Consider the following 11,236-nt stretch of genomic DNA (forward strand, 5'->3'; position numbering starts at 1 on the left):
ACATAAGTTATCCCTGAAACTCAGAGAGGTTAAGTAACTTTCTCAGCATCATACAGAGGGAAAGTTATCAGGATTCACACCTAGGCTTATACATCTTGAATTTTTTATAATTATTCTATATGCTATTGGTAATGTCAATAATAACATCACCAGGAATTAAATTGGTCATATTTTTCCCTTTGATGTTAGGCAGTGAATACATAAAGCATCCTAAGATTAAAAATCAAATAAACAACTGGACAGAAACCCAGATAACTATTATTACTATTATTATTATTATTATTATTATTGTGAAAGAGCACACGCTATTGGGAAGTAGATTGCTGCACAGTGACTGACAAAGGCCACCCAATGGGCACTTACACATCGTATTCCAAAAGACATGGGATGTTTTGCTAATAAAAATCAATGGGAACAAGGATTCCTCTGGGCGACTCCCCCAACCTCATCCTTTTTAGGGGTGGAGAAATCTCCCAACCATTTTCCTGATGGCAGCTATGGTTCACTAGAGATAGAGTCCCTCGGGGTGCCTTCCTGTTTCTTATAAAGAACATTTTCTTTATATTTTTTGAAGTATTCATTTGTTACTTTCATTCTACATTCTCTTGAGGCCGTCAGACAAGCTTCTATACAGATTACCTTGACGTCAGCACCAGAGAGGTCATCTTTAACCATGATCAAGTCGTCCAGGGTTACGTCATCAGACAGTGTCATCCTGCTTGTGTGATTCTGAAAGGTGCACTTCTTAGTCCTTTCATCAGGCAGGGGGAACTTGATTTTCCTGTCAATGTGGCCTGGTCTGATAAGTGCTGGATCCAAAGTTTCTATTCGGTTTGTGGCCATGATAACTTTCACATCTCCCCTAGAATCAGATCCCTCCAACTGGTTCAACAGTTTCAACATTGTTCACTGAATTTCTCTCTCACCACGAGAATTTGAGTCATACCTTTTTGTCCCAATGGCGCCACTTTCATCAATAAACACAATGGATGGTTCATATTCTTCAGCAACTCAAAACAATTACCATACGAGTTTGGGCCCATCACCTAGGTACTTCTGAACAAGTTCAGAGCCAACATTCTCAAAAAAGTGGCTGAGGTTTGGTTTGCTACTGCTTTGGATAGCAAGGTATTGCCTGTGCCAGGTGGACCATAGAGAATGACCCCTTTAGGAGGCTTCATACCCATCTCTTCATAATATTCAGGAAATATTATGGAGAGGAAACTCCACAGCTTCCTTAATTTCCTGAATTTGGTTGTCCAACCCCCCAGTATTGGCATAGGTCTCCTGAGGGGCCTTTTCCATCTTCATCACTGTGACCAGGGGATCCGTGTCATCCATTAGCACCCCTATCACAACATGCACCTTGTGGTTGAGCAGGACCGAGCAGCCAGTTTCCAGCAGATCCTTGTCTACAAATGAAAGAATGCTGACGTAGTATTCTGAGCCCACAGATGTAGACATGATGACATGATTGCCATCAAGGATCTCTTCCAAGGTTCCTCCTGACATCAGGGTGCCCCTCAGATCATCCACTTCTGATCTTTCCTCCTCTTGTTTTTCTTCTAATGGTTTCATTCGTTTCTGATTTCTGATGAATTCTTCCTCCATGGAAAGATAGTCTTTAATTCTCTCTAATGTCAGTAATTGTAACCAGCACTGAGTGTGAGGTGTCACCAGTGGCAGTTTGCTGGCTACATCTGGTCCCTTTGTTTTCTTCTTCTTTTTCCTAACTCTAGTTGGTACAGAGGTTCATATTTCTTTTTCTTGTCCTTGTCATCCTTCTTGCCACTTCCAGGACCATGAACACCACTCTGACTTTGACCCATCTTGCCTCGGCCACTTGAGCTAAAAAACCCGGATTATTAAGAGGCCTGTTGGTTACTTAACAATTTTAGTTTCACTATATTATTTAACTACAAATAGCAGTCGGTTCAAACATTTTCCCTTGCTGGGGATATAATTTCTAGAAAGTGTTCTTTGCAGTGAAACTGAACTGGAAGCCACTAAGTAGTAATTAATATTAGCTCCTGCTTTTTTTTTCTTTCTTTCTTTCTTTTTTTTTTTGAGACGGAGTCTCGCTGTGTCGCCCAGGCTGGAGTGCGGTGGCTGGATCTCGGCTCGCTGCAAGCTCCACCTCCCGGGTTTATGCCATTCTCCTGCCTCAGCCTCCCGCGTAGCTGGGACTACAGGCGCCGGCCACCTTGCCCGGCTAATTTTTTGCATTTTTAGTAGAGATGGGGTTTCACCGTGTTAGCCAGGATGGTCTCGATCTCCTGACCTCGTGATCCGCCCGTCTCGGCCTCCCAAAGTGCTGGGATTACAGGCTTGAGCCACCATGCCTGGCCAGCTCCTGCTTTGAAAGTGTTATATTTAACAAGGCTTCATAGGAATAATAATAATAATAATATGAAATGGGGTTTTGGTTTATAGTTTAATTCCAGAAAGAAAGTATGCTTTTTAAAATTTACCAGAGTATTTAGTAACATTGTTTTCATTTCCAGTGAGCACTCATTGCTGATTTTAAAGAGACAATGCAGCTGCAAAAAACAGAAAAACAAAACAATTGCAGGACAGAAAGCTCAAGTTTTAGAGAAAGAGAGCTATAGTATCATGTAGTGGAAGTTACCCTGTAATTCCAACAGAATGCTGAACAGTGAGTTTCATGCTGTTTTATCTAAGCAACAAATTGGCAAAAATATATAACACAAGCCTAGAAAATGAACAGGAATCTAGTGAACAAATCACTTAATAGAGGTCTTATTTTCTGTGTAACTCAGGTGTGAGCAAGGGTGATCCCCTCAATCTTGGTGTCAATTTCACACTCTGTGACAATCCAATGTCCTGTTGAAATGTTTGCAGATTCACAGGTGAAGAAGGCTAATGTTCTCATGGTCGTGAGTTCAGTCTTCCTCCAAACTTAGTAGCACATTCGGAATCAGTTCTCAAAAGAATATTGCTGATTTGTTAAAGGGTGTATGATTACGCTCTCAAACTGAAGGGACTTTGGCTCCCGTGGATATAGTGGGTCATAAGGGCATATGTTAGAGCTTTCTGCACTGAATGCAAGATTAGGTTTTATATCTTCTGTTGCCCTGGGCCTCTTTGAGAGCTGTCGACTTTGGAATCACTTGGTAAACTGGTCAAAGTAGAATACCTTGCCTTCCTCTTGCAGAGTCCAGCAAACATTACAAGGTTTTCTTTCTTTTCTTTTTTTTTTTTTCCTTAAGCAGCTTGCTGCTCTATGTCTTATCAACATAATGTGTTTAATGGAATAAATCAGCATGATGTCTTACAGGATTTTGAGTTGTTCTTGGGAATTAAATTGTGACACAGAATTGGGGAGTTGACAACCAACAGTTGGCATTCTTACGACAGTAAAGGCATGCTTTTGTGTCCACCAAGTTAAAACACACTGTTCTTAGTGCTCTTTGTTTCTGGGAGTGGATAAACATGCATGTTATCTATCAATAACTGCAAACTAGGTGGCAATAACCCCTGTAAGAAAATCAGTCTGGCAGGCAACTGTAATAGGCAATATCACTATTCTTCTCAGGGTTTTGCACTTGCCAAGGAGAAATGCATTATGTTCTTTTATGTTCTTTGAATCTTACAGCTTCCTAGAAATGAAAGCAGAATAGTTTTTCTCCCTGTTTTACAGATATGAAGACTGAGTAACAGAGAGCACATTTTGTTGGGAAAACATTTATGAGGGTCCTGAGACTCTGAGGAGGTTGTTCTGAAGTGTCATTTTCCTTGAGCAGTTTTTTTGTGTTTTTCCTTATAGATTAGCCTATGTTGCACTGCTGGCTGAGGGCAAGGGGCCTGAAGACAGATTGCCTTAGTTGGAACTTGAATTCTGCCACTTGTCTTGGGCAAATTGCTCAGCTTCTCTATGACTCAGTTTTCTCATCTGAGGATTAAATGAGGATTAATTATATGAATGCAAAGTAAAGTACTCAAAACAGAGCCAGACACTATTAGCATTCTATCTATAGTTAATGAAGAAGCAATAACTGACAAGGTTAAAATCTTACACCCAAAGTCAAATGTAGAAAATTTAGAAGATTCTACATTAAAAATGTAATTTCTATCAGGTCCTGGGCTACCTTCACCTTCTTCAGTGAATGGATCAAGTAGGAAACTAGATCTCATTGGTTTAAAGTTGAGGTTACTTGTGTGCTAAGTGCCTTTGTTAGCATGCAGAGAACCCTTTGCATGACTAGCACTGATATGACAAATTGCTGCATACTCTCCAAGTGATTCAGCCAAGCCATTTTCCCAGTGCTGACAAAACACCAATCCCAGGTACTGCTCAACAGGGCCGCCATTATCTACCATTTCAGGAAGACAAGGAGCTTAGATGGAGAATATTACAATTATTTTCACAAATTAGATGACTGTATTTGAATCTGAGAGCAAAAATTCATGGGTAATATATGTCTTTCTATGTCTATCTCTCTTGAATATAGAGAAGGTAGTTACAATTGGTAATTGAAACATTGCCTATCAGTGTGAAATTTATGAGATAAATTTTAATAAATACACGGACATTTCAAGTGTCTTTTGCTGATGAAAGCAGCTGAATTGATTAAAACTAATTTGCACAATTTGTGGTTTATGGTGAGAAACTGACCGCAAAAAAATGGAGCATTTTTAATATAAGTACATTTTTCAACTGGGGGTACTTTTTGTTTACATCATGTTGGTAAATGTTTAAATCTTATACTTTAAGAAATTTGCATTTGAAGGGTGACAGACTTTTCTTTGCATCAATTCAAGTGATTTAATTATAGTGGAGACAGAATTTATCTTGTTTTCATGAACCCATTACATTTTCATTGAAGTTCAGAGATTTGAATTTTTTTCAGTTATAACTTTTATTAAATTGACTTGATGATATTTTGTTGCATATTTTTTCCTTTAGTATTATGGTGAAATCCTTTTGCTTTAAGTTTTGTAATGGCTATTTATATTCCTAATGGAATATAAGACCTTGGAGGCTTCTAGGGTTTCTTTTACTGCAACTGTCTACGATTAAAAGATTGAATTATTGGTCTCTTAGGATAGAAGCACATTCAGACTTCTTACTTGTTATAGCTTAATAGCCATCTCATAAGAACCACTGAGAATCAATCTCCAGTTTGCAGATAACTTGGATTTGAGGCATTGGTTTGTGAGTAATCTGTATCATTTTTGGGAGCTCTTTTTTTGTACCACAACAGTAAGTCAGTATCAGTTGCTGCATTTTCGATTTGTTTAAAAACATGGGAGTATAAAATTGGTTGTCAGGTGGCTTAAGGTTTAGTTCCAGGTTTGCTTTTAGCTCACTTTAGTAACTTACTTAACTTCCATGTGCCTTGGCATTTTCATCTATAAAATAAAGAGGGAAGAATTAGGTCAGACTGGAGCATCTTAAAGGTTCTGTTTCTCAATTTCTCCTTGAATTTATCCAGGTAGATACTGCACTAGCTTTGGCAGACTCAGGTCATAAGGTTGGTTAAGGTTAGAAAAGAGGATGAATGGGAGGGAGCACCTCAGATCAATTGGGAGCTGGGGGAATTAAACTGTTTATAAAGGAAGGTCCTAGTAGAGCCTGTATAGAGGTCCTACACATGGACCCTCAAGGCTTGGCAAAATTAAGTTAAGTTTGGTAATATGTCACTAAGATGATTGTGGTGATAGGGAAGTGGGGGTATATTCTCAGAAGAAGCAGTGTAGAGAACAATTGCATTCAGCTGGTAATATATAACACTCAGGGCCAGGCACTGCAGACGCATGGCTCTGGATGATGGGGCACAGAGGGTCTGATCACAGGGAGATCGGTCAGAGCAGCACAAGACAAAAGCATAGGAAATGCTGTAACCGGGAAGCCACAGGGTTGTCTGAAGCTCACTCAGCCCTATGATATTGATATTGGGTCTGTTGTAGAAAAATATCAATTCTCAGCTCTCCCAGCCTTAGGTAACACTGTGTCTAAATGGCAGTATGTCTTCTTAGGGATTATGAATGACAAGGGGGATGAGAAATGACCAGAACCATCATGCCTCCTCTGCTCCTTCTGTAAAACCTTACTAGTGTTTTTATTTTATATTTTATTTCCAGTAGGCAAGAAGAAAATCTGAAAAGTGATGAAGCAGGAGGGTAAGTACTTAGGGAAGAAGATTTTAAGAACTGAAAGGATCTGTTTTAGTTAGAATGGGAAAGATGTTTCCTTGGTTACAGATCTTTATAGGTGGTAGAATTATGGTGAAAACACTTTAAGGAAAATTACTTGATTGCTGGGAGGTATCAGAGTTTTTCAACAAATATTTCATTGAATAGAAATGGATTGAGCACCTGCTATGTGCAAAGCTTTGAACTGAGTGCTCTGGGGATATAAACAATTATATTCCATCATTTCCACACCTGAGGAGTTCACACAAAAGCTGAAGAGACAAAGCACACAAAGCAGTGAATTAAATGATAGAGCAAGACTTAAATATCCATACAGAATGCCGTGGCATCAAGAGGTACTCCCCGTCCTCCTGAGTTCTGGACCAGTTGAGAAATATGCCAAATACAATGCATATAGGGCAATAGATTACCTTTATTTTTAGTAGATAAAAGCTAAATTGAAGTATGCACAGCTTAGTACAGTTCTCAGTGAGTCGCTTGACACTGAAATCCAGAATTAGACTTACATTCTTAGCCATGTGTTGCCTCTGTCCCCATGGAACAGAGAGGAACCACTGTTTGTGGAAGAGCTTGTTTCCAAGAAGAAAAGAGAGGAGCTGAGTCTAAAATCATAAGTTTATTCTTTCCTACTTGGCCCTGAGATGAAGCAAACAAGGCATAGAGGAATATCAATAATTAAGCTCCTTGTTACAGAAGGATTTATCAAGAGTGGGGAAGAGGCATTTCCCTTGACAAAAGATAACAGTATTAGCAGTGAAGAAAGAACATGCAAAGTGACAAAGAAGGATCCAGACTTTAAGGGTTAGAGATAGGAAGTACAAGCTGAGCCACAGCGTGTTGAAAGGATTTTCCCAGTGGAATGATTTGAGCTGGCTTTTTTTTTTTTTTTTTTTTTTTTTTTGTGATGATAGCATTTATATAGGCAAGAAGAAGAGCCTGCTGGTGGGAGTGGGAGGGATGATACGGGCAAAGTACTGAGAACACAAGAAAGAATGTAAACCCCAAAGCAAGGTGATGACAGTGGAAACTGCAAGAAAGGGTCGAAGTAGCAAATATTGAGAAGGGGATACCACTGCGGGGAGATAATATGTAGGAGGAGAAAAAAAGAATATGAGTTTAAGGGCAGGGATCCTAGTTCTCCTTTCCCTTTGGTACCATAGTGTGTCAGTTAACCTCTCCAGGACTGTCTCAATTTCGTTGTCTGCACAATGGGAGAATTTCGATAGCGGATTTCTCTAGCCATTGGTTAGCATGGCTGCCACTGCTAAGAGTTGCTATTAAGCTTGTCAGGTAGAACCAATGGCATTCTTTCCAGAAGTAGAAAAAAAATCCCAAATTTATATGGAATCACAAAAGACCCAGAATAGTCAAAGTTATCCTGAGCAAAATGGACAAAACTGGAGGAATCGCACTACCTAACTTCAAATTACACTACTGAGCTATGGTAACCAAAACAACGTGGTACTGGGATAAAAACAGACACGTAGACCAATGGAACATAATGGAGAGCCTAGAAACAAATCCATGCATGTGCAGTGAGTTCATTTTCAACAAAGTTGCCAAGAATAAACAGTGTGGAAAGGATAGTCTCTTTAATAAATGGTGATGGGAAAACTGGATATCCATATACAGAAGAATAAAACTAGACACCTGTCTCTCACTGTCTACAAAAATCAAACCAAAATGGATTAAAGACTGAAATTTAAGACCTCAAATTATGAAACTATGGCAAGAAAATAGTGGGAAAGCTCTCCAGGACATTGGACAGGGCAAATGTTTCTTGAGAAATATCCCACAAGCACAGGCAACCAAAGCAAAAATGGACAAATGGGATTATATCAAGTTAAAAAGCTTCTGCACAGCAAAGGATATAATCAACAAAGTGAAGAGACAACCCACAGAATCGGAAAAAATATTTACAAAGTACTCTTCTGACAAGGGACTAATAACCAGACTATAAAAGGAACTCAAACAATTCTATAGGAAAATAATAATCTGATTTAAAAAACGGGAAAAGATTTGAATAGATATTTCTCAAAAATAGGACACACAAATGGCAAACAGACATATGAAAAGGTTTCAACATCATTCATCATCAGAGAAATTCAAATCAAAACTACAAAGCGATACCATCTCACCCCAGTTAAAATGGCTTTTATCCAAAGGACAGGCAATAACAAATGCTGGCAAGGATGTGGAGAAAAGAGAAACCTTGTACCCTGTTGGTGGGAATGTAAATTACTACAACCACTATGGAGAACAGTTTGGAGGTTCCTCATAAAACTAAAAATAGAGCTACCATATGATTCAGCAATACCACTGCTAGATATGTACCCAAATGAAAGAAAGTCAGGACATCAAAGAGCTAACTGCACTCTCATTTTTATTGCAGCACTATTTACAATAGCCAAGATTTGGAAGCAACCTGTGCTCATCAACAGATGAATAGATAAAGAAAATGTGTTACATATAACACTATGGAGGACTATTCAGCCATCAAAAACAATAAGATCCTGCTATCTGCAACAACGTGGATGGAACTGGAGGTCATTATGTTAAGTGAAATCAACCAGTCATGGAAAGACAGACTTCACATGTTCGCACTTATTTGTGGAAGCTAAAAATTAAAACACTTGAACCCATGGACATGGAGAGCAGAAAGAGGGTTACCAGAGGCTGGGAAGGGTAGTGGTGGGGAGGGCCAGGGAGATGAGAGGGAAAAGTAGGGATGGTTAATGGGTACAAAGTATAGAAAGAATGAATAATATCTCATATTTTATGGCATAACAGTGTGACTACAGTCAATAATAATTTAATTACACATCTTAAAATAACTAAAAGAGTATAATTGAATTGTTTGTAACACAAAGGATAAATGCTTGAGGTGATGGATACCCTATTTACCCTGACGTGATTATTACACATCATATGTCTGTCCAAATGTCTCATGTACCCCATAAATATATACACCTACTATAAAAATTTGAAAAACGATTGTCAGGTAGAACCAGAAAGGTAAAGACCAGAACGCACCTATGGCATTGTTCCCTATACCCCTAGGAGATACAGAGATATGGAAGGCTTTCAGGAGTCAGAGGAGGTCTCTGAGAAGGAGGCTATGTTATATCCCTGAATGCTGCTGACATCTCTGGTGAAAACTAGCCTCTGTAGCACATTACACAGACTGAGTGTGGAGGGTGAGGAAGCTGAGTTAAAAACTTTCTTGGCTTTCAGTGCCTAGGTCTAGTTAAGAAGTACCCTGGGTAGATCCTGACTCACACATGAAAGGGCACAGCAGAGTCAGGGAGGCTAGTGGAAGTCTACCTTGTTTTACTTACTAACCTTTCCCCAGGCCAACCCACTTTAATGTAGATTCATCTCTGGGAAAAGATTTTTCTCTTGCACCCTAAGGTTATGCACTGAGAACATCCATTTAAATCTCTTGGCATTTCTAAATTCATACACCTACTAAAATTTTGGGAAAAAACATATTCAGTGTAGTGACTGACCTTCAACATCCTTACTGTATTCCCTTGAATAATCAGCTTTTTATTACCTTCAGTGCACATTGGTGAGATTTATTACTCACTTTAAAGGCGCTGTCTTTTATCTAAATTAAAAAATGCATATATATTCCATTTGACTCTCACCCCAAAGAAGGGGAAAATGGGGCTAAGTGGGGAGAAGCCAATCCATAAAATAGTTATTTTCAAATATGATGTACTTGATGCTGTGTGTGCAATTGATGGACTTTTAATATGAATTGATACCCAATTTAGCTCAATCACAAATAACTATTCCTTCTTAATAGGCAGCAATGAGTGATCTGACAGAGCTGGTCTCACTTCATTTATAATTAATTCATTCATTTATTCCTTGTCAAATATTTAGTGAGCTTTACTGAGCACTAAGTCCTATGTTAGGTGCTGAGAATTTAATGGTAAGCAAAACAGTTGGGATTTATGCCTTTCTGGAGGTTTAGGATGGTGTGGAGGTGAAGGGAGACAAACGGAGCAAATCTTACAAATATGTAATTACACACTATGAGACTTGGTATAACAGAAAAGTACAGGCTGTTTTAGTAATTTCTAATCAAACCAACAATATATTTCCAAGGTGTGACAAGGCAGATACCTGTGCCCTCTGTGTTGCCACCTCACTGTGCCTAGCTCTCAATGTGCACTGTCAATCCTTGGTCCTTTTTCTAGAACATTCCATGATACCTCTCTCTCTTCTGCTTGGTGAACTCCTATCATCCCTGCAGATCTAGCTCAAATGTTAATTTCTTGTTAGCTAGCATGAGATGGCTGCATTGAGCCCGCAGTGAAGATGTCCCCTGCCCCAGTTAACCTACAATTGTTCTAATAACCATGTCACCTTAGTTTAGGCCTACAACCTGGCTCTTTTCTGACCTCACTCAGCTGTTTTTCAGTCAGGCATCTTCTTAGGCTTGTATCCAGTTCATCTAAAAGCGGTATCAGGTTATTTAAGTATAAATTAAAAATGAGGGATGTGGTTGCCATAAGCCACTTAAGCCTGGAATTAGAGGTCTCAGAGTTTTGCTCCTTGGCACTCAGGTTCTGCTCTGAGACTTCACCAAGTGGTCTGGGGGCACTCGCTTGCTTGTAAGCTTTGCATACCTCAAATTGTCATTTTAGTTCTGCATTATGATGAGCGCTCATTCTGACCTCCCTGTACTGAAATTGGGTCTGTAATTATATGCGCCCAATACATGTTTGCAGAACTAGAAATTTTTTTTATGACCAAGAAATGACTATAGGAGAAAAACATTACATTCTAGAAAAATCTGGTAAATACCCAGGAGTTATGTTGTCCTCAGGGAACGAGCCTTCATTGCCCTGTTACAAGAAAATGGAACCACAGTCACAGTACCTAAAGAGTGGGCAGGGAGGCCCCATGTGCTGGACGCACTCTAGCTTGCTGACACAGGCCTGAGGTCTCTTTCCCATGGGCGACAGGTCTCCATCCTGTGCTGAGAGATGAGGCTTGAGATAATCATCTTCTTCAGGGTGTGGGGCAGGGCCAGGAAAATGTGGGC

The 11,236-nt window shown here is 39.4% G+C and overlaps 1 pseudogene; it reads right to left on the minus strand.

The window, feature by feature from the left end:
• Window positions 1-495: 495 nt before the first annotated feature.
• Window positions 496-1,837, minus strand: LOC117062867 (annotated as a pseudogene).
• Window positions 1,838-11,236: the final 9,399 nt, after the last annotated feature.

This window comes from Trachypithecus francoisi, unplaced genomic scaffold (genome assembly GCF_009764315.1).
Source record: "Trachypithecus francoisi isolate TF-2019V2 unplaced genomic scaffold, Tfra_2.0 Lachesis_group17, whole genome shotgun sequence".
Lineage (NCBI taxonomy): Eukaryota > Metazoa > Chordata > Mammalia > Primates > Cercopithecidae > Trachypithecus > Trachypithecus francoisi.